Source organism: Anomaloglossus baeobatrachus, chromosome 2 (assembly GCF_048569485.1).
Source record: "Anomaloglossus baeobatrachus isolate aAnoBae1 chromosome 2, aAnoBae1.hap1, whole genome shotgun sequence".
Lineage (NCBI taxonomy): Eukaryota > Metazoa > Chordata > Amphibia > Anura > Aromobatidae > Anomaloglossus > Anomaloglossus baeobatrachus.
The window spans coordinates 448,378,624-448,403,137 of record NC_134354.1 but is presented as its reverse complement, the minus strand read 5'-3'; the positions used below and the strand labels follow the sequence as shown (position 1 = coordinate 448,403,137).

At 45.0% G+C, this 24,514-nt stretch overlaps 1 protein-coding gene across 1 annotated transcript in view; it reads left to right on the top strand.

Annotated features, from left to right (window-relative positions):
- Positions 1-24,514, top strand: part of PPM1E (protein phosphatase, Mg2+/Mn2+ dependent 1E) — a 332,607-nt gene that overhangs the window by 83,516 nt on the left and 224,577 nt on the right. The gene's annotated exons all lie outside the window — the stretch shown is intronic.

Genomic DNA, 24,514 nt, shown 5'->3' with positions numbered 1-24,514 from the left:
TAAATGTGAATCTACAATTTTGAGTCATGAAAATAAAGAAAACTCTTTGAATGAGAAGGTGTGTCCAAACTTTTGATCTGTACTGTATATATATATACACACACATATATACAATATATATGTATATATACATTCTGCAAACTGTGTGCAGAATTATTATGCAAATGAGTATTTTGTTCTCATGATAATTTTTATACATGTTGTCCTACTCCAAGCTGTATAGGCTTGAGAGCCAACTACCAATTGAGTAAATCAGGTGATGTGCATCTCTGTAATGAGAAGGGGTGTGGTGTAATGACGTCAACACCCTATATAAGGTGTGCTTATTAGGCAACTTCCTTTCCTTTGGCAAAATGGGTCAGAAGAGAGATTTGACGGGATCTGAAAAGTCCGAAATTGTGAGATGTCTTGCAGAGGGATGCAGCAGTCTTGAAATTGCCAAACTTTTGAAGCGTGATCACCGAACAATCAAGCATTTCATTGCAAATAGCCAACAGGGTCGCAAGAAGCGTGTTGGGCAAAAAAGGCGCAAAATAACTGCCCATACTCAGGGACATGGCCAAGGTAAGGAAGGCTGAAAAACGACCACCTTTGAACAAGAAACATAAGATAAAACGTCAAGGCTGGGCCAAGAAATATCTTAAGACTGATTTTTCAAAGATTTTATGGACTGATAAAATGAGAGTGACTCTTGATGGGCCAGATGGATACGCCAGAGGCTGGATCAGTAAAGGGCAGAGAGCTCCACTCCGACTGAGACACCAGCAAGGTGGAGGTGGGGTACTGGTATGGGCTGGTATCATCAAAGGTGAACTTGAGGGACCTTTTCAGGTTGTGGATGGAGTGAAGCTCAACTCCCAGACCTACTGCCCGTTTCTGGAAGACAACTTCTTCAAGCAGTGGTACAAGAAGAAGTCGGTATCATTCAAGAAAAACATGATATTCATGCAGGACAATGCTCCATCATATGCATCCAACTACTCCACAGCATGGCTGGCCCGTAAAGGTCTAAAAAGTGAAAAATAAAGACATAGCCCCCTTGTTCACCTGATCTGAACCCCATAGAGAACCTGTGGTCCCTCATAAAATGTGAGATCTTCAGGGAGGGAAAACAGTACACCTCTCGGAACAGTGTCTGGGAGGCTGTGATGGCTGCTGCACACAATGTTGATCGTAAACAGATCAAGCAACTGACAGAATCTATGGATGGTAGGCTGTTGAGTGTCATCATAAAGGAAGGTGGCTATATTGGTCCCTAATTTTTGGGGGTTTTGTTTTTGCATGTCAGAAATGTTTATTTCTAAATTCTGTGCAGTTATTTTGGTTTACCTGGTGAAAATAAACAAGTGATATGGAAATATATTTCGTTTTTATTAAGTTGCCTAATAATTCTGCACAGTAATAGTTACCTGCACAAACAGATATCCTCCTAAGATAGCCAAATCTAAAATAACCCCCACTCCAACTTCCAAAACTATTAATCTTTGATATTTATGAGTCTTTTTGGTTGATTGAGAACATAGTTGTTAATCAATAAAAAAAAAAATCCCATAAAATATAACTTGCCTAATAATTTTGCACACAATGTATATGTATTGTATTATTTTCTAGCAATAGTTTAAAAAGTTGACTTTCATGTTAACCTTGGCTCGAATAAATATTCGACTTTTGGTAAATTGCCAGTATTCAAATGATATATCTTCCTACAGGCTGCAGGAAGCATGTGCATTAGTGACCCTCCTAGAGGTTTGTCCTTGATCGGTTATTACTACATTCACTGTGAAATGTTGTGTCGCATACAATGCTCCTATCGAACTGTCTTTTTCAGGAGATCAATTTCAGTAATAGTATTATCTTCAGTTAACTTAAAAGGAAATATAGTTGTAGTCCATAGGATCATATATTAAATGTGGACACTTTGCGTTTTTCCTCACCATTGGAATTTAGCATTTTCTTTTAGCGAACGTATCAGAATTTTTTTTAAATAGTTATATCAGTTGTGTTTCCAAAGATGTAGATTCATGGACTAGAGAAAGGTGGTGGATTTGCCTGTATATACAGTATAGACAATAGTGGTCCCTTACGTTTCAATATTCTTTGTGCCTTATACAGAGCACAGACTTAAGCGGGCTTTACATGCTGCAACATCGCCCGAGCGATTTCGTTGGGGTCACGGAATTTGTGACGCACATCCGGTCGCTTTAGCGATGTCTTTGCATGTGACACCTATGAGCGATTTTGAATCGTCGCAAAAACATTCAAAATCGCTCATCGGTGACATGGGGGTCCATTCTCAAATACTGCTGTTGATCGGTGTACGAAGTAGTTCGGCGCTCCTGCGGCAGCACACATCGCTATGTGTGACACCGCAGGAACGAGGAACCTCACCTTACCTGCGGCCGCCGGCAATGAGGAAGGAAGGAGGTGGGCGGGATGTTACGTCCCGCTCATCTCCGCCCTTCCACTTCTATTGGGCGGCGGTTCAGTGACGCTGCTGTGACATCGCTGTGACTCTGAACGAACCGCCCCCTTAGAAAGGAGGCGGTTCGCCGGTCACAGCGACGTCGGTAGTCAGGTAAGTAGTGTGACGGGTCCGCGCGATGTTGTGCGCTACAGCGATTTGCCGGTGTCGCACAACCGATGGGGGCAGGTACGCACGCTAGCGATATTGGTCACGATATCGCAGCGTGTAAAGCAGCCTTTATATGCTCTACTACAGAGATGTGCCACTAAAGACAATTTATGTATGCACTTCATTTCTACTGTGCCTGAAATGGGCCTCGATGTGTCATTTTCCCAGTGACATAAGTTATAAATACCATTATAGCATAAAGGGACTCCGTCAGCACAGGATGACTGTTCAAACCAAGTGCAGACGCTCAGTGCATCATGGCGGGGCTAATCATTTAAATACAACGTCTCACATGCTGTGTATATGCATGGCAGCAGTGTATAAAACAAACAATATACCGTAATATAATGTCCCAGAAATACTTTAGTGGACCAAAAAAAGCAATACATTTTTATTAGTAGAGTTCAGTAATATTCTGCTATTACTCAATAGCATATGTCATCACTTGTTGATCTTGCTATTGGGACCCTCATCTATTGTCAAAATGAAGGGACCATAGTAACAATTCAAAGTTGTGGCTTTTTCATAGTTATTCCTTGCATTACTGGCTACTTCTAAGGCTATGTCCGCACGTTGCGTCGGAGTACCTGCAGTTTATTCTGCACGTTTTCCTTCCCTTGGTTTTTGACCAAATGGCTTTTGACCATTTTTTAGCGCTAAAAACGCATGCGTTTTTACCACGTTTTTAGTGCGTTTTTAGCGCTTTTTACCTGCGTTTTCACCTGCGTTTCTGCAGATGCGTTTTTGAGATCAAGACACTGAGAAATAAAGTTGAATCAGTCAAAAAGAATGAAAAAAGAGAAAAAAAGTATAAAATTAACTTTTAATAAAACTATATGGAAAATTATCATTTTTAATGATAAAATAGTGGTTATGCACATTTTACCAGAAAAATAGGTGAAGTTTCTAATTTTTTAACATTTAAATTTTCGGTTATTGTGTGTGTGTAAAGGAACATTAGAACCCATTAAATTTTGTCCAGAAAAGCATGCGTTTTTGGAGCCAAAAATGCAGTGGAAAAGCAGGTAAAAAGCATGAAAAACGCAGGAATTGTGATTTTGATTGCGTTTTGCCATTTCTCATTGACTCCAATGTTAAGGAAATGCTGCAGAAATGGCAAAAACAACTGACATGCTGCTTCTTTTTCAGCATGGTTTTTGACCACAAATATGCAAATTAAACGCTGCTGAAAAAAAAGCAAAGTGCAGACAGGATTTCTGCTTTTCCCATAGACTTTGCTGGCAATCAAAAACGCATGCGTTTTAGCGCAAAAACGCTGCTGCTAAAAACGCTGCAGAAACGCGGAAAAAAACGCAACGTGCGAACATAGCCTAAAAGCTTAGTGGTGCTACTGGCAACTTCTTGTAAGGTCCCATCTCCTCTGCAGGAAAAGCACATTCATGTGGTCTAGGCCCATAGGTTTTGTAGTAAAACCCTAAAAATAAAAGCATTTAGAATCAGTAAGATTTTTTTTTTTCATCATACAAATGAAAAGACTTAAGTATCATCTGTTGATGTGACAACTAAGTCAGATGGGTTGACCATCTAACGCAAAAAAGGGCGTCATTTACCTACATCAATATCTATTTTTTAATGCCACTGAAGACATGGCTGTGCTGGATCTTAAAGTGAACCTGTCAGGTCTAATATATACCCAGAACCACGAGCAGTTCTGGGTGAATATTGCTAATCCCTGCCTAACTGTCCCCGTATACTCTAGCATAGATAAAGAGATCTTTAGAAAAAGTATTTCTAAAGATCTTTTATCGTATGCTAATGAGCGCAGGGACTAGTCCCAAGGACGTTACTTCCCTTGCTAGTCGGCCCCTTAGCATGTTAGTACACTCCTGTCAGTGTGCTAACATGCTAATGCATGCCCAGCGTCAGCGGATCATCTCACCTCTCTGGCTGCCATCGCTGCTCAACGCTGGATCTCGGCTCAGTGCGCGTAACCCCGGAGTTTCGGTCATGCCCTCTATGAATCCAGGTGGATGCGTCCCGGCTTCAAACTGAAGTAATGCGCATGACCAAAAGTCCGGGATCATGTGCACTGAGCCGAAATCCAGCGTTGGGCGGCGATGGCAGCGGAGAGGTGAGTGAGATCATCCTCTGACACTGCGCATTCATTAGCATGTTAGCATGACCACAGGGGCATGCTAACATGCAATCCAGAAGGTCCATAAAAATAATCCACCACACAGAGGGTAAAGTAGTCCAGTAATGGGATAAATGTCCCAGGGATCAGTCACAATCCTCCAGCAGTCCTTTTCCAGGGAAATTGGGGTTTCTCAATGGCTCTCTGGGGTACTGTCTGTAGCCACAGCTTCTCCCCCAGAGGATGAATCTTCTGGCTTGTCTCTTGTCCTTTTCCAGACTGAATAATCCCCCAGGTAAGCACAGAGTTTGGGTGGATTCCAGACCCCCTCCCCTACACCCAGGGACAGAAGCACTCCAGGGGGTTATTAACCTGCAGACAGGACAAATAATACATAGAATGGACATAGCATTACGCCTAAGGCTTGAAACACACATCCGTGACACACGTGCGTGTTTGGTCCGTTTCCGTGTATACTGGAGACACGGCCAAATGTGCACCAATGTTACTATATCTCTGCAGTTACAATTGCGTTTTTGGTTATGTCCGTGAGTCCGTCTCCGTGATGCGTTTTTTGGTCCGTGTCTCACGCCAGCATGTCCGTTTTATTCACGCAACATGCATCACGGACCCAATGAAAGTCAATGGGTCTGTGCGCACGTCCGAGTGACACGGACGCATCTCTGTTTGTTCCCTGTATGTTTTGTGCTTTTTTCATGTGATGTCAGTCTTTTTTCTTTTTATGTTTTGTTCTCTCCCTCAGTCCGTCGGTCGGTCTCTATGTCTGTCTGTCCCTCTAGCTGTCTGTCGGTCAGTTCCCCCCTCTCTCATACTTACCATTCCTCGATCTCCGGCGCGGCGCTGCACGACTGTTATAAAAACTCCGGCGGCTTTTCCTCTTTTGAAAAAGCCGGCCGCCCATTAATCAATCTCGTATTCCCTGCTTTACCCGCCCACCGGCGGCTGTGATTGGTTGCAGTGAGACACGCCCACCACGCTGAGTGACAGGTGTCACACTGCACCCAATCACAGCAGCCGGTGGGCGTGTCTATACTGTGCAGTAAAATAAATAAATAAATAATTAAAAAAACCGGCGTGCGGTCCCCCCCCATTTTAATACCAGCCAGATAAAGCCATACGGCTGAAGGCTGGTATTCTCAGGATGGGGAGCTCCACGTTATGGGGGGCCCCCCACCCTAACAATATCAGTCAGCAGCCGCCCAGAATTGCCGCATACATTATATGCGACAGTTCTGGGGCTGTACCCGGCTCTTCCCGATTTACCCTGGTGCGTTGGCAAATCGGGGTAATAAGGAGTTATTGGCAGCCCATAGCTGCCAATAAGTCCTAGATTAATCATGTCAGGCGTCTAGGAGACACCTTCCATGATTAATCTGTAAGTTACAGTAAAAAAACACACACACGCCCGAAAAATCCTTTATTAGAAAAAAAAAACACAAACACATTCCCTCATTACCAATTTATTAACCCCGACAAACCCTCCATGTCCGGCGTACTCCACGGACCTCCAGCGTCGCGTCCAGCTCTGCTGCATGCAGGTGACAGGAGCAGCAGAAGACACCGCTGCTCCGGTCACCTCCACGCAGCTAATGAGATGAGTAGCGCGATCAGCTGCTGTCAGTCAGGTAACTCGCGGCCACCGCTGGATCCAGCGGTGGCCGCGAGTTACCTGACTGACAGCAGCTGATCGCGCTACTCATCTCATTAGCTGCGTGGAGGTGACCGGAGCGGCGGTGTCTTCTGCTGCTCCTGTCACCTGCATGCAGCAGAGCTGGACGCGACGCTGGAGGTCCGTGGAGTACGCCGGACATGGAGGGTGTGTCGGGGTTAATAAATTGGTAATGAGGGAATGTGTTTGTGTTTTTTTTTTCTAATAAAGGATTTTTCGGGCGTGTGTGTGTTTTTTTACTGTAACTTACAGAATAATCATGGAAGGTGTCTCCTAGACGCCTGACATGATTAATCTAGGACTTATTGGCAGCTATGGGCTGCCAATAACTCCTTATTACCCCGATTTGCCAACGCACCAGGGTAAATCGGGAAGAGCCGGGTACAGCCCCAGAACTGTCGCATATAATGTATGCGGCAATTCTGGGCGGTTGCTGACTGATATTGTTAGGGTGGGGGGCCCCCCATAACGTGGAGCTCCCCATCCTGAGAATACCAGCCTTCAGCCGTATGGCTTTATCTGGCTGGTATTAAAATGGGGGGGGGACCGCACGCCGGTTTTTTTAATTATTTATTTTACTGCACAGTATAGACACGCCCACCGGCTGTTGTGATTGGGTGCAGTGTGACACCTGTCACTCAGCGTGGTGGGCGTGTCTCACTGCAACCAATCACAGCCGCCGGTGGGCGGGTAAAGCAGGGAATACGAGATTGATTAATGGGCGGCCGGCTTTTTCAAATTAGAAAAAGCCGCAGGAACAGTGTGAACGCCGTGCAGCGCCGGTGATCGGGGAACGGTGAGTATGAGAGAGGGGGGGACACTTCAGTCACTCGGGGGATTAGTGGTTACCGGTGAATCCTTCACAGGTGACCGCTAATCAGTACACGGCACAAAGACAGAGCCGCGGCATAACAATGAAGTCGGGTGAAGTTCACCCGAGTTCATTCTCATCCCGCTACTCTGTCTTCCGACATGTAGTAACGACATTTTGCATCACACACGTACATTTCACACGGACAACACATACACATGTCAGTTATTTCACTCACGCACACACGGACATTCCACACGCACATACGGCTAGCATACGGGATACACACGCAGGCCACACATACCATAAAAACGGACCTAAAAAACGGAAAACGGACCCGAAAAACGGCCCGTTTTACACGGACGTGGTTTTCACGGATGTGTGGCGGAGCCCTAAAATACGAACCTACACAAAATGATACACAATCCCCCATATCCCACCATCACAGGGGCCAACTAACAAGGGAAGCAACACCATTGGGACTAGTCCCCGAGCTCATTAGCATACAATAAAAGATCTTTAGAAATACGTTTTCTAAAGATCTCTTTATCTAAACTAGTATATACAGGGACAGTTAGGCAGGGATTGGCAATATGCACCCAGTACTGCTCGTGGTTCTGGGTGCCTATTGCACCTGACAGGTTCACTTTAAGGAGACCTACGCTTCTGTGCTTACAAATCACTGTCTAGAATCCTTGTAGTTTTTGTACATGACAGTATCTTGTAATTAATCAACAAGTCATGACAGATTGCAAATAGTGGTTATAGCTTTAGTTTGTGACAGCTGAAAGTATACTCCCTAGTGAATTGCTTTAACACATACATTGTACTTAGATAGTAATATAGGTTGAAAAAGGACATAAGTCCATCTAGTTCAACCTTTCTCTACCAATTATACATTTTGTCATTAAGTCATTTATAACCAACAATGTTGTGTGCACTGAGGAAATCATCCAGCCCTTTTTTAAAAGCTATTATAGTATCTGCCATTACTACCTCTTGTGGTAGGGCATTCCACAGTCTGACTGCTCTAACTGTAAAGAACCCTTTCCTATTTAGCTGTCGGAATCGCTTTTCTTCCAATCGCAGTTTATGATCCCTGGTCCTTAGTATTGTCTTTGGAAGAAATAAGTCATGTGCCAGTCCTTTATATTGACCACACATGTATTTATACATATAAATGAGATCTCCTCTGAGACGTCTTTTTTCTAAGCTAAACATATCTAACTTTTTCAACCTGTCATCATATGGGAGGCCTTCCATTCCTTGTAATAATCTAGTCGCCCGCCTTTGAACTGACTCTAACTTCTGAATGTCCTTTTTAAAATGTGTAGTCCAAAACTGGATCCCATATTCTAGTGTGGCCTTACAACTGATTTTTAGAGGGGTAACAATACCCCAATAGTGTAAGACTAAAAACCTTCAAATGTCTTTTATTTTTTATTGGGCTATGTTCATATGCATTAGGTATTCAGTTCCTTCAGAGATACAGAAAAATGAAATTCAAGCAGGGGGCGAATTCATCTCATGACTGACCTAAATGGTGTCTTTTGAACTCCATTAACTACATAAGGGTCCATTGAGATTCCATCGTGGTGTCCATCATTTTACCTAAGAAACCTTGCAGAATTATGTTTTTTCATCAAAATAAATGAACACATCATAGTGATCTTTTTATGACAATTTTGTTCTACAATCTCTTGGTTTTCTTTTATATGTTTAAGCAAAAAAAAAATAAAACTATTCAAAGCTGATATTGTTTGCTTTTCATTTTGAAGTCCTATATTATTAATGCATTTATTCTGAAGAGCCTCTGGGATGCAATAGTAATTTTATTTCTCAAGTGACCATTTCCAAAAAATTGAAAGGAAAGTCTCTTCCAAGTTCCCAGAAAAATTAAGCCCCAGAACTAATACTTCAGTGATATAATAGCAAGGAATATAATCCTTCCATTCATCTTTGTACCAGATATCCTCAGCGTTTATGAGAGTAGAACGCTGGACTTCAGAGAACATGAACTTCTTGGCTATATTTTTGCAATTCACAAATGTGGATCTAAATATAAGAAGTAGGAAATTAATTTCTGGTAGTTATGAAAGTATACTTTTCAATTTTGATAGGTCATGATAATGTTTTGTACCTCTTTAATATAAGACGATATGTTATACGGTAATATTGTTGTGATGGCTTAAAAAGGAACACTTCAAGCTAAAATGATACCCTGTTATGCTTTATAGTTGTGGTCCTCAACCAAAGCTTCCCCATAGGAAGCCCATCAAGGCGTTGTGCCCCCCTCTCTTATAGGCAGTACACTTAAATCTAAAGGTTCCCACTTTACCGCTTTGGTATTTTTGCATCAACGACTTCTACCACACTACCATATCCAGCTTCAATCACCCTTTTAATTGGCAGCGTCATCTTACCTCCAGATTACTATATTTACAACCCTCTCCAATCCTTCATACCCTCAGATATACTTTTCTGTGTGGGGCTACTCACAAAAGTCACCATCTACCATCTAGAGCCCTTCTCATAGATATTTGCTAAACCTAGTGCTACTGCACCAGGCTGGAAAACTGCTGTCAGCCACACATTATGGGCCTGCGAGCCACTGGTTGAGGACCCTTGTCTTCCAGGCTAGTGCTTCACAGAGGGGTCTCTCTCTCTAGGGAACTTTCAACCCATGTATCATGCCCCTTAGACCCTGCATTAGGTGTAACAGAGTGTACTAGTTTTTCACATTTTTTTTAAAGATTACTTTCTGCACCTTATATTAGAGCCCTTTCGTTATACTAGGGGAATACTAAGGCTGGGGCCACACAAGCATTACTGCGAGTGCATCACATGACACTCAGCTCCTGCTCTGCTGCGAGTGTCAACTGCGTGTCATGCCATTGTGCTGTGATCCTGTGATCAGAGCACAGCTGCGGAGGAGAGGGAGGGACTAATCCCCCCTCTCCTTCATTATCAGCTGATGCGTTTATTACACTGCACTCCGCTTTAATGCGAGTGCAGTGCGATGTTTCTCTTGCACCCATAGACTTGTTTGGGTGCGAGAGAAAACTAATCGGATTCCACCCGCAGCATGCTACAATTGTTTTCTCGGTCCGATTAGGGCTAAGAAGAAAATCGCTCATGGGAGCGGGCCCATAGGGTAACATTGGTCCAAGTAGAATGCGTTTTTTTTATTTATCACATTCCACTCGCTCCGTTTTACTTCCTGTGTGTCCTTGGCCTTACAGGGAATCTTTCACCAGGTTTTTGCTCCCCCATCTAAGAAGAGTATAATGTAGAAACAGAGACCCTGATTCTGGCAATATGTCACTTACTGAGCTGGCTACTGCAGTTTTGATAAAAGTTCTGTTCTGTCTGCTGGAAATCTACCAGTTCTTTGAATACCGAGCTCTGTATAACCCCGCCCACACTACTAATTGATTGCTTTCTGTGTGTACTGTGCATGGGCAGAAAGCTTCAGTGCTAGGATCCTGGGTTCAAATCCCACTAAGGACAATATCTGCAAATAGTTTGTATGTTTTCCACTTGTTTCTGTGGGTCTCCAACAGGTACGCGAGTGTCTTCTCACACTTCAAAGTTATGCTGATAGGAAATTTAGATTTTAAGCTCCAATGGGGACAATGATCATGATGTCTATAAAGTGCTGTGAAATTAATGGTGCTATATACAGTGCAGACCAAAGGTTTGGACACACCTTCTCATTCAATGAGTTTTCTTCATTTTCATGACTTTAAAAATTGTAGATTCACATTGAAGGCATCAAAACTATGAATTAAAACATGTGGAATGAAATACTTAAAAAAGTGTGAAACAACTGAAAATATGTCTTATATTCTAGGTTTTTCAAAGTAGCCACCTTTTGCTTTGATTGCTGCTTTGCACACTCTTGGCATTCTCTTGATGAGCTTCAAGAAGTAGTCACCGGAAATGGTCTTCCAACAGTTTTGAAGGAGTTCCCAGAGATGCTTAGCACTTGTTCGCCCTTTTGCCTTCACTCTGCGGTCCAGCTCATCCCAAACCATCTTGACTGGGTTCAGGTCTGGTGACTGTGGAGGCGAGGTCAGTGGGCGTAGCACCCCATCACTCTCCTTCTTAGTCAAATAGCCCTTACACAGCCTGGAGGTGTGTTTGGGGTCATTGTCCTGTTGAAAAATAAATGATGGTCCAACTAAACGCAAACCGGATGGAATAGCATGCTGCTGCAAGATGCTGTGGTAGCCATGCTGGTTTAGTATGTCTTCAATTTTGAATTAATCCCAAACAGTGTCACCAGCAAAGCACCCCCACACGTCACACCTCCTCCTCCATGTTTCATGGTGGAAACCAGGCATGTAGAGTCCGTCCGTTCACCTTTTCTACAAAGACACAGTGGTTGGATCCAAAGATCTCAAATTTGGACTCATCAGACCAAAGCACAAATTTCCACTGGTCTAATGTCCATTCCTTGTGTTCTTTAGCCCAAACAAGTCTCTTCTGCTTGTTGCCTGTCCTTAGCAGTGGTTTCCTAGCAGCTATTTTACCATGAAGGCCTGCTGCACAAAGTCTCCTCTTACCAGTTATTCTAAAGATGAGGTGTGTCCAAACTTTGGTCTGTACTGTAAGTGAGTAAAATAAAAATAATAAATAAAGTTTTCAATTAGTGATGGAGCATGGTTATGCAGAGCTCATAAATATGGAGGACAACATGATAGCAGATGTACTGGTTCTCTAGTGATAATTTCCCGCAAGCAGTGACTCATCATGGGATTCAGGGTCTCTTTGTCTATATTACGCTGCTCACAGATTAGGTGTAGGTATGGGCGATCCCGATCTGTAAAGATCGGTGATTGTACCGATCACATAGTGATCGTGTACACGATCCCGACCACAAGCTTTCCTGGGAAGCTCATGTTACAGATCGGGTCCAGATCAGGTCCAGGGGCTGTAAAAAAAAAGCACATTATTAAAAAACATTGTCATACTTACAGGTCCTGCGACGCATCCTGCAGACTCCCGGCAGCTCCTGCTTCTGAGTCCGATCATTGCTGTGCCGCCGGTAACCAGCAGTGACTTACAGGACCTTCAGTGACGTTATAGCATATGACCCTCTGGTGTGAATGTTGATTGGCTTACAGACTAGTCACATGACTATGACGTCATTTAAGGTCCTGGTAACTGAACTTTCATTGTCACTGTGCAAGTGTCGCATCACGGCGCACAATCTCCCCACAGGAATGGTCGGCTGCATGTATTTCCATGCAGCTGATGAGCTCCTGTTCGCAGATTGGCAGACCGTGCGGGGTGATGCGAGACACAAGTTCAATCATCCCCCCACTGTCGGCTTGCATCTCGCTCTGTAGAGAGCAATGTAGCAGAGCTGACTTGGCTCTCTGCTTCTCACTGTGTATAGACTGTGTCTGTACAGAGTGATGAAGCAGAGCTGACTTGGCTCTCTGTGCTTCTCAGTTTGTATAGACTGTGTATGTACAGAGTGATGAAGCTGACATACCTGCTCTACCTGTGGATTACGTCGGAATAAGGTTTTTTTTATAATAAAAGTGGAGTCTCTAAATGTTTTTATTGTTTTATTTATAATAAAAAAAAATTCTCTGTGTTGCGTTTTTTTCTACTGTTTACTAGAAGTTCATAGTGGCCATGTCTAATTTGGCGTGAGACCATGAATTTCGGGCTTAGTACCATCTGACAATACAAAGCTGATATTAACCCCTTTATTACCCAGCGTGCCACCGCCATCAAGGCTACTGGAGGAGCGCCTGGAAATGGCGCTAAGAAACAATGCACCATTTCCAGGAGAGGCTGCGGGCTGCCGAGAATCCCACCCCCCAGCTGCCTGGCTTTACCTGACTGGCGATTAAAATACGGCGGGAGCCCATGCTTTTTTTTTTTAATTTTTTTTTAAATAAAAAATAATAATGGGCTTCCCTGTATTTTGATCGGCAGGTAGGTAAAGCAAGACAGAGAGAGGTGGCAGCCCGTAGCCCTCCGCTTTATTTGTACTGAGAATCAAAAATACCACGGAGCTCTACGTCATTTTTTTAAAATGATCTATTTATTTTTATACAACTATATATTGTGTACTAATATATATATATATATATATATATATATATATATATGTATATATATTGTGAGACTGTGACCGGGGTTATCTATGACGGCCGGTATGTCTCGCCCAGGTTGTGCTCACTCCATGATAGAAAGTAAATCCACTATAGGGTTAATGCTGTTTCCCTACAGACTGAAGGAAGGGTTAAATAGAATCAGGAACAAGGGCAGGTGTGCCGGGTGTGAGGGAGTGAACAGAACTCCCTGAGTTTTCTGCTGGAGAGGCACATGTATTGTGTTATGGACTTTTGTTTGAAGATTAAAACCGTGTGCTGTGAACCTTAATGCCTGGATCCCGTGTCTTCTGCTGCGCAGCCGACCGTGCTACCTCACATATGGTGGAGAATCGGCGGGCATCACAGCCGGTGAGGTGTAGCATCCATCCCTGGTGACCCAGCTGCGCATGTCCTGAATTCGAGCGGCTATACTACAGCCCAAACCCGGCGACGCCATGGAGGACATACTAAAGCATTTGGCTCAGGCTAATGCACAGCAACAACAGGCTAATGCACAGCAACAACAAACCAATGCACACCTGCTCCAATCCTTGCAAGTGCAGGAAAAAAAATTCCAAGAACAGATGGATCAGGCCAATGCACGTCAGCAGCAAGCCTTGCAATTGCAGGAAAAAAGGCACCAAGAACAGATGGTTCTCCTGGCCAAGTCGATCCGTGCCGGACCGGCAGCAACAACCCCGGGACCGGGTGATGACGGCAGCGTCCGGAAAGCGGTGAGACAAGCGTTGCAAAAGATGACCCCGGGGGACGATGTGGAAGCGTTCCTGGCGGTGTTTGAGCGGGTGGCCGAGCGGGAAAAGCTGCCGACCCCCCAGTGGGCTGAGGTATTGTCGCCCTATCTGACGGGGGAACCCCAAAAAGCGTACCTGGACCTCTGTACCGAGGACGCCATTGACTATGTGACCCTAAAAGCCGAAATACTGGCACGGTTGGGGGTGAATACCTATGTACGGGCTCAGCGGGTAAATCAGTGGTTCTATGAGGAAGCCAAACCCGTACGCTCCCAGGCCTATGACTTGTTGCATCTTGTAAAAAAATGGTTGCAGCCTGACACTCTGAGCCCGGCGCAGATGGTGGAAAGGGTAGTAGTGGATCGTTTTGTGCGCACTTTACCCGTCACCGTTCAACGGTGGGTAGGACAGGGTGACCCGAGTACCCTGAACCAGTTAGTGTCCCTGGTAGAGCGGCATGTGGCTACGCAGGACTTGATACGGGACACTGAGACTTTGCGTACCGCCCGTCGGTCCGGCCCCTCCAAGCCTAGGGCCAAGGACCCACCGCCGACAACGGTGCAGGAGTCCCCTACCGTCCCGCCTGAGGCCGCGGCCGCCAATCCTGAGGTCCGGAAGGTTCTGTACCCTAAACGACAACCCGTCAAGGGTGTTTCCGTCCCCATTAGATGTTGGCGGTGCCAGCGGGTGGGACATATGGAAGCCCAGTGTCCACTCACCACGGAGCCCATGGATTGTGGGGTTACCCGGCGGGGTTCAATGTATGCTCAGGTGGTGTGTACCGCTGACCTGGTCTCCCCAGAGACGGAGCCCCACTTGTGCCAAATACAGGTGAATGGATGTCCGGTTACAGGATTGTTGGATTCCGGAAGCTTAGTGACCCTTGTGCGATCCACCTTGAGGGCTAAAGTAAAGGCCACAGGACGTACCGTGGGGGTGGTTTGCATACATGGGGACCGCCAAGACTATCCCACGGGGATTGTCACCATCACAGCACCTTGCGGTCAGGTGCAACATGAGGTGGGACTTCTTAACACTCTTCCTTATGACGTGATCCTAGGAAGGGATCTGCCCTATTTTTGGACTTTATGGAAGGGACCCCCTAAGTCTCCTCAGATATTGGTCAGTCCGGGACCTGAGCCCTACAATCCTGAATCCGGGACACCTGCCGTAGGGGTCCCCATGATAGGGACAGAATGTGAACCCGATAGGTCGCCCCTAGAGGTATTGGCAGGAGAGGCTGAGACGGTCGAACCCATCCCGGAGTTGGAGGCGTCCCCGGATACGTTTGGGACTGCCCAACTCCAGGACCCTACATTAATACATGCCCGGAGTCGGGTGACAGTAATTGACGGGGTGGCACAGCTGCCCGGTGCCCAGGTAAGGTACCCCCATTTCGCTCTTAAGCAGGATTTACTCTACCGGGTAGATGAAATACGGGGCGTGGGGGTAGAGCAGTTGGTGGTGCCCCAGCCGCATCGTCGGCGGGTCCTCGACTTGGCTCATAAACACCTGATGAGTGGCCACCTGGGGGTCAAGAAAACGCAGGAGCGAATATTGCAAAGGTTCTATTGGCCCGGAGTCTTTGGGGAGGTAAAACGGTTCTGCGAAACCTGCCCGGAGTGTCAGCTTACCGCACCCCTGACCCATTTTCGCAGTCCGTTGGTACCGTTACCCATTATAGAAGTCCCTTTTGAACGGATAGGGATGGATCTGGTGGGGCCCCTCGTAAAGTCCGCTCGAGGGCACCAACACATCCTAGTGATCGTTGACTATGCCACCCGGTATCCCGAGGCGATACCTCTCAGACATACTGCAGCAAAGCTTATAGCTCGGGAGTTGTTTGCTGTGTTCTGCCGGGTGGGGTTGCCCAAGGAGATCCTTACGGATCAGGGGACCCCATTCATGTCTAAAGTGACCAAAGAGCTATGCCGGCTACTCCAGATCAAGCAGTTGCGTACGTCTGTGTACCATCCTCAAACGGACGGTTTAGTGGAGCGTTTCAATAAAACCCTGAAAACCATGCTAAAAAGGGTGATTTCAAAAGACGGGAAAGACTGGGATATGATGCTTCCCTATTTGATGTTTGCCATCCGTGAGGTGCCACAGGCATCCACGGGGTTTTCGCCTTTTGAGTTGTTATACGGGCGACATCCCCGGGGATTGTTGGACCTGGCAAAGGAAACATGGGAGCAAGAGCCCACCCCCCATAAAAGTGTGATTGAACACATTTTGGGTATGCAGAACCGCATAAGCGCGGTCATGCCAATTGTGAAGGAGCATTTACAGGAGGCTCAGGCCGCGCAAAGCGGCCGCTACAATAGACAAGCCACCGTGCGGACCTTTAAACCCGGGGATCGGGTGTTGGTATTAATCCCCACGGCGGAGAGTAAATTCCTGGCTCAGTGGCAAGGCCCCTACGAGATAAAGGAAAGAGTCGGGGTGGTTAACTATAAAGTATTGCAGCCCGGTAGGCGGAAACCTGAACAAATATACCATGTCAACCTATTAAAACCCTGGCAGGAACGGGAAAGCCTGATGGCTGTTTTTTCCCCATCTCCCTCCTCTTCGGGTCCTTCACCTCCGGCTCCAGCGACCTCCGGAGAGGACGAACCGGAAGTAAGGATTGGAGAAGCCCTCACCAAGACTCAGAGGCGAGAGGCCAGACGGTTGGTTCAGCAGAACCCCGATGTCTTCTCCGAGCTGCCCGGTAGGACCAGTCTGATACGACATGATATTGTCACCGAGCCCCACCTGAAGGTACGCCTGAAGTCATACCGGGTACCGGAGGCTCGACGACAAGCCATATCGGAGGAAGTAAAGACAATGTTACGCCTGGGGGTCATCGAAAAATCCCGGAGTGAATGGGCTAGTCCGATCGTCCTAATACCAAAACCCGATGGCTCCTTAAGGTTCTGCAATGACTTTAGGAGATTGAACGAAATATCCAAGTTCGATCTCTACCCCATGCCCAGAGTGGATGAGCTGATTGATAGGCTGGGACAGGCGCGGTATTTTACCACGCTCGACCTGACCAAGGGGTACTGGCAGGTGCCACTGATGGAGTCCGCCAAGGAGAAAACCGCTTTTGTTACGCCGGAGGGTCTCTTCCACTATGTTGTCTTGCCTTTTGGGTTACATGGCGCTCCAGCCACGTTCCAGAGGTTGATGGACTTAGTGCTGGAACCCCACCAGGCGTATGCATCAGCGTACCTGGATGACATCATTATTTACAGCTCCGATTGGCAGACCCACTTGGAACAGGTACAAGCGGTGGTGGATGCGCTTCGAACAGCCGGATTGACAGCCAATCCCAAGAAATGTGCATTGGGACTCACGGAAGCCCGCTACTTGGGCTACGTGATAGGCCAAGGAGTGATTAAGCCCCAAATTAACAAGGTTGAGGCGATCCAGAAGTGGCCTAGACCCCTGACCACGAAGCAGGTTAGGGCCTTCCTGGGTATCGTGGGGTACTACAGGAGGTTTGTAAAGGATTTTGCGGGACTATCAGCCCCCTTGACGGACCTTCTCAAAGGCAAGAAGTCCGTCATGGTGCGCTGGACTCCGCAGGCCGAGGACTCCTTCCGGGCCCTGAAGGAGGTCCTGTGCGGACAGCCCGTTCTGGTCAACCCTGATTTCCGGAAGGAGTTCATTGTACAGACTGACGCCTCGGAGGTCGGCCTGGGGGCAGTACTGTCTCAGGTGGTTCAGGGGGAGGAACGCCCCGTCACCTTCTTGAGTAGGAAGCTCACCCCTCCCGAGCGGAATTATAGCGTAGTGGAGAAGGAGTGCCTGGCGATCAAGTGGGCCTTGGAGTCCCTACGCTATTACCTGCTGGAACGGCAGTTTCGCTTGGTGACGGATCACTCTCCACTGGTCTGGATGAGGTCCGCCAAGGAACGGAATGCCCGGGTTACCCGGTGGTTCCTTTCTCTGCAGAACTTCCGGTTTACGGTTGAACACCGGGCCGGTAGGTTGCAGGGCAACGCCGATGCCTTGTCACGCGGCCCGTGTTTGATGGCTGGAGTTCAACCCCGCACGCTTGAACTGAGGGGGGGGGGTATGTGAGACTGTGACCGGGGTTATCTATGACGGCCGGAATGTCTCGCCCAGGTTGTGCTCACTCCATGATAGAAAGTAAATCCACTATAGGGTTAATGCTGTTTCCCTACAGACTGAAGGAAGGGTTAAATAGAATCAGGAACAAGGGCAGGTGTGCCGGGTGTGAGGGAGTGAACAGAACTCCCTGAGTTTTCTGCTGGAGAGGCACATGTATTGTGTTATGGACTTTTGTTTGAAGATTAAAACCGTGTGCTGTGAACCTTAATGCCTGGATCCCGTGTCTTCTGCTGCGCAGCCGACCGTGCTACCTCACAATATATATATATATATATGTATATATACATATATATTTGTATTTACTTTCTGAAAATACTAGTTTGTAGAATAAAAGAACAATTTACATTTTACTCTAAAATATAAAGAGAAACCTCAGAAAAACTGAAAATGTTGCAGTGGTCTCTTAATTTTTGCTAGAACTGTGTATATATTATATACACAGCTCTGGCAAAAATTAAGATACCACTGCAACATTTTCAGTTTTTCTGAGGTTTCTCTTTATATTTTAGAGTAAAATGTAAATTGTTCTTTTATTCTACAAACTAGTATTTTCAGAAAATAAATACAGAATTTATTGCTTGGAAACTCGGAGACATGTCATCAGTAGTTTATAGAATAAAACAACAATTTACATTGTACTCAAAAATATAAAGAGAGGAAGCAGAAAAACTGACAATTTTGCAGTGGTCTTTTAATTTTTGCCAGAGCTGTATATACAGTCATATGAAAAAGTTTGGGCACCCCTATTAATGTTAACCTTTTTTCTTTATAACAATTTGGGTTTTTGCAACAGCTATTTCAGTTTCATATATCTAATAACTGATGGACTGAGTAATATTTCTGAATTGAAATGAGGTTTATTGTACTAACAGAAAATGTGCAATCTGCATTTAAACTAAATTTGACAGGTGCATAAGTATGGGCACCTCAGCATAAAAGTGACATTAATATTTTGTAGATCCTCCTTTTGCAAAAATCACAGCCTCTAGTCGCTTCCTGTAGCTTTTAATGAGTTCCTGGATCCTGGATGAAGGTATTTTTGACCATTCCTGTTTACAAAACAATTCCAGTTCAGTTAAGTTTGATGGTCGCCGAGCATGGACAGCACGCTTCAAATCATCCCACAGATGTTCAATGATTTTCAGGTCTGGGGACTGGGATGGCCATTCCAGAACATTGTAGTTGTTCCTCTGCATGAATGCCTGAGTAGATTTGGAGCGGTGTTTTGGATCATTGTCTTGCTGAAATATCCATCCCCTGCGTAACTTCAACTTCGTCACTGATTCTTGCACATTATTGTCAAGAATCTGCTGATACTGAGTTGAATCCATGTGACCCTCAACTTTAACAAGATTCCCAGTGCCGGCATTGGCTACACAGCCCCAAAGCATGATGGAACCTCCACCAAATTTTACTGTGGGTAGCAAGTGCTTTTCTTGGAATGCCGTGTTTTTTGCCTCCATGCATAACGCCTTTTTGTATGACCAAACAACTTAATCTTTGTTTCATCAGTCCACAGGACCTTCTTCCAAAATGTAACTGGCTTGTCCAAATGTGCTTTTGCATACCTCAGGCGACTCCGTTTGTGGCGTGCTTGCAGAAACGGCTTCTTTCGCATCACTCTCCCATACAGCTTCTCCTTGTGCAAAGTGCGCTGTATTGTTGACCGATGCTCAGTGACATCATCTGCAGCAAGATGATGCTGCAGGTCTTTGGAGGTGGTCTGTGGATTGTCCTTGACTGTTCTCACCATTCTTCTTCTCTGCCTTTCTGATATTTTTCTTGGCCTGCCACTTCTGGGCTTAACAAGAACTGTACCTGTGTTCTTCCATTTCCTTACTATGTTCCTCACAGTGGAAACTGACAGTTTAAATCTCTGAGACAACTTTTTGTATCCTTACCCTGAACAACTATGTTGAATAATCTTTGTTTTCAGATCATTTGAGAGTTGTTTTGAGGAGCCCATGATGTCACTCTTCATAGGAGATTTAAATAGGAGATCAACTTGCAAGTGGCCACCTTAAATACCTTTTCTCATAATTGGATACACCTGCCTATGAAGTTTAAAGCTCAATGAGGTTACAAAACCAATTTAGTGCTTTAGTAAGTCAGTAAAAAGTAGTTAGGAGTGTTTAAAACAAAAAATTGATAAGGGTGCCCATACTTTTGCACCTGTCAAATCTAGTTTAAATGCGGATTGCACATTTTCTGTTAGTACAATAAACCTCATTTCAATTCAGAAATAATACTGAGTCCATCAGTTATTAGATATATGAAACTGAAATAGCTGTTGCAAAAACCCAAATTGTTATAAAGAAAAAGGTTAACATTAATAGGGGTGCCCAAACTTTTTCATATGACTGTATATATATATATATATATATATATATATAATGTACACAATATATAGCTGTATAAAAATGAGGAAATATTTTTAAATAATGACGTAGCGCTCCGCGGTATTTTTGATTCTTAGCACACATAAAGCAGACGGCTACAGGCTGCCACCCCCATCTGTCTGGCTTTACCTTGGCTGGCAATCAAAATACAGGGAAGCACATTTTTTTTTAGTTATTTAAAAGACTAATTAAAAAAAATGCATGGTCTTCCGCTGCATTTTCTATTGCTAAGGGTAATCCAAGCAGCTACTGGCTGCTAACCTCCAGTGCTTGCTGTTACCTTCACTAGCAATGGAAAATCCAGGGAAGCCTTTTTTTTTCAGTTTTTTGCCCAAAAACAAAAGAGATATGATGTGGGTTTCGCCATATTTTTGTATACTAGCCAGGTACAGCAGGCAGGTACGGGCTGCCCCAAACCCCTAGCTGCCTATTTGTACCCGGCTGAGAACCAAAAATATAGGCAAGCCCTTTTTTTTAATTATTTCACGAATTTCATTAAATAATTAAAAAAAAAAAATGACATGGGCTTCGCCCAGTTTTTGTGTCCAGCCAGGTACAATTAGACAGCTGGGGATTGGAATCCGCAGCGCAGGATGGCCAAAGCTTTTTGTGCCCCCTGCTGCAAATTGCAGTCCGTAGCCGCCCCAAAAGATGGCACTTTCATAGAACCGCCATCTTCTGGCGCTGTATCCAACTTTTCCAGCAGCCCTGTTGGCGGGTGGCACGCTGGGTAATAAGGGGTTAATACCATCTTTGTTTTACCAGCTGATATAAAGCACGATCCTGGTCCTCTGTCTTCTTCAACCCATGCAGCTCTGCTACAGTCAGGGCCAGAAATATTTGGACAGTGACACAAGTTTTGTTATTTTAGCTGTTTACAAAAACATGTTCAGAAATACAATTATATATATAATATGGGCTGAAAGTGCACACTCCCAGCTGCAATATGAGAGTTTTCACATCCAAATCGGAGAAAGGGTTTAGGAATCATAGCTCTGTAATGCATAGCCTCCTCTTTTTCAAGGGACCAAAAGTAATTGGACAAGGGACTCTAAGGGCTGCAATTAACTCTGAAGGCGTCTCCCTCGTTAACCTGTAATCAATGAAGTAGTTAAAAGGTCTGGGGTTGCTTACAGGAGGTGTGGTTTTGCATTTGGAAGCTGTTGCTGTAACCAGACAACATGCGGTCTAAGGAACTCTCAATTGAGGTGAAGCAGAACATCCTGAGGCTGAAAAAAAAGAAAAAATCCATCAGAGAGATAGCAGACATGCTTGGAGTAGCAAAATCAACAGTCGGGTACATTCTGAGAAAAAAGGAATTGACTGGTGAGCTTGGGAACTCAAAAAGGCCTGGGCGTCCACGGATGACAACAGTGGTGGATGATCGCCGCATACTTTCTTTGGTGAAGAAGAACCCGTTCACAACATCAACTGAAGTCCAGAACACTCTCAGTGAAGTAGGTGTATCTGTCTCTAAGTCAACAGTAAAGAGAAGACTCCATGAAAGTAAATACAAAGGGTTCACATCTAGATGCAAACCATTCATCAATTCCAAAAATAGACAGGCCAGAGTTAAATTTGCTGAAAAACACCTCATGAAGCCAGCTCAGTTCTGGAAAAGTATTCTATGGACAGATGAGACAAAGATCAACCTGTACCAGAATGATGGGAAGAAAAAAGTTTGGAGAAGAAAGGGAACGGCACATGATCCAAGGCACACCACATCCTCTGTAAAACATGGTGGAGGCAACGTGATGGCATGGGCATGCATGGCTTTCAATGGCACTGGGTCACTTGTGTTTATTGATGACATAACAGCAGACAAGAGTAGCCGGATGAATTCTGAAGTGTACAGGGATATACTTTCAGCCCAGATTCAGCCAAATGCCGCAAAGTTGATCGGACGGCGCTTCATAGTACAGATGGACAATGACCCCAAGCATACAGCCAAAGCTACCCAGGAGTTCATGAGTGCAAAAAAGTGGAACATTCTGCAATGGCCAAGTCAATCACCAGATCTTAACCCAATTGAGCATGCATTTCACTTGCTCAAATCCAGACTTAAGACGGAAAGACCCACAAACAAGCAAGACCTGAAGGCTGCGGCTGTAAAGGCCTGGCAAAGCATTAAGAAGGAGGAAACCCAGTGTTTGGTGATCTCCATGGGTTCCAGACTTAAGGCAGTGATTGCCTCCAAAGGATTCGCAACAAAATATTGAAAATAAAAATATTTTGTTTGGGTTTGGTTTATTTGTCCAATTACTTTTGACCTCCTAAAATGTGGAGTGTTTGTAAAGAAATGTGTACAATTCCTACAATTTCTATCAGATATTTTTGTTCAAACCTTCAAATTAAACGTTACAATCTGCACTTGAATTCTGTTGTAGAGGTTTCATTTCAAATCCAATGTGGTGGCATGCAGAGCCCAACTCGCGAAAATTGTGTCACTGTCCAAATATTTCTGGACCTAACTGTATCACAAAGCATGAGGGGAGGAAGAACGCTGCTCCCTGTAAGTCTAATCACTCAATGAGTGAGCAGAGGCTGTGGGTTGGTAAGCGGTGACGTCACTGCTGCCACCGTTGCCTTAGTAACCTGACAGGTGGGTTACTATAGCAACGGTAATCTCCGATCACCTGATTCCCAGTGCCGCTATTCACTGGCTGTGGCAGCTAATCCCTGCATGTGGGCTGACTCTGTAAAGAGCGCCGACATGCAGGGAGGGGGAGCCGAGCATGTGCCCAAGCATCTCGCCGGTACACGGCGCTCGCCAAGTATATCGCGTACTGAGATGCTTGGGCGAGCACTGCGTACCGGCGAGATGCACTGACAAGATGAGATAATACAAAATTCACACGTGACTGGTCACATGCTATGACGTCAAGGAAGATCCTTTTGTTATCGGGCGTCACAGTGATGATCGGCCTCGGCAGCAGAAGCGGCGGGAGACAGAGTCTAGAGGATGCGTCGCGGGACCTGTAAGTATAATGGCAATGTTTATTAGATCGTGTTATCTCGATCCCGATCTTTACAAAATGATCGGGCGAGTCTCCCTGATCCCGATCATCGGGGGGATCGCCCATCCCTAGGTGGCATAAGCAGTTTCCATTTTCGGGTAATTTATCGCGATTTCGAACACCTGCATAAGTCATGATGGTTTTGCTTGCACTATCATAGCAATAAATGCTTATGATACCTGCGGAGATATAAAGCAGTAAAATAACTGTTGCCTAGTTTGTCACCCTTTTCATCATTAGCGCCAGATCTACCTTGCAAAGATATAACCAATTGTTACTGCTACCAGAGAGCCAGGCGGTACTAACTGCAGATGGTTTTTATGTTCTTTTTGTAACTTTACCCATTCCCCTAGTCAAATGTTATTGGAATCTTTCAAAAACAACTCGGAACCGCCATAGATATGGGTTAAAAGTCTGCCCAAATTTTTCAGATGCTCGATGGCATGTTCAAAGCATTAGGACATAAGATTAAGTAGTTTCCAAGGCAACCAGGAAAAAGTATCATATTCTGCATGGTTATGAACATAAGAATACTTTGCAAACAGTAACCTTGACTGAGTTTAATTCATTATTTTCAGCCATTTAACTGCTTCAGTATTTGTAGAACGTCTTATCCCATAAATTTGCTCGTGTTGTGTTTTTCGTCCCCAGTTTAATCAGACCATTTATTTCTGATGACTGTAATGTTTCGGATAGAGTAGAAAATCCATAAAAAATGATTTTTATTGAATATGTTCAGCTTCTTGTTCTCATCTGTCATTCTTCTTGCTAAAGACGGGATAGATTTATGCATTAATATGTTCCGACAGGAGCACAGCACCTGGCACTAGAGCGTTGTGGGTACTTACCGTATGTACCTGCACTGTCTAAATACAAGGCAAGA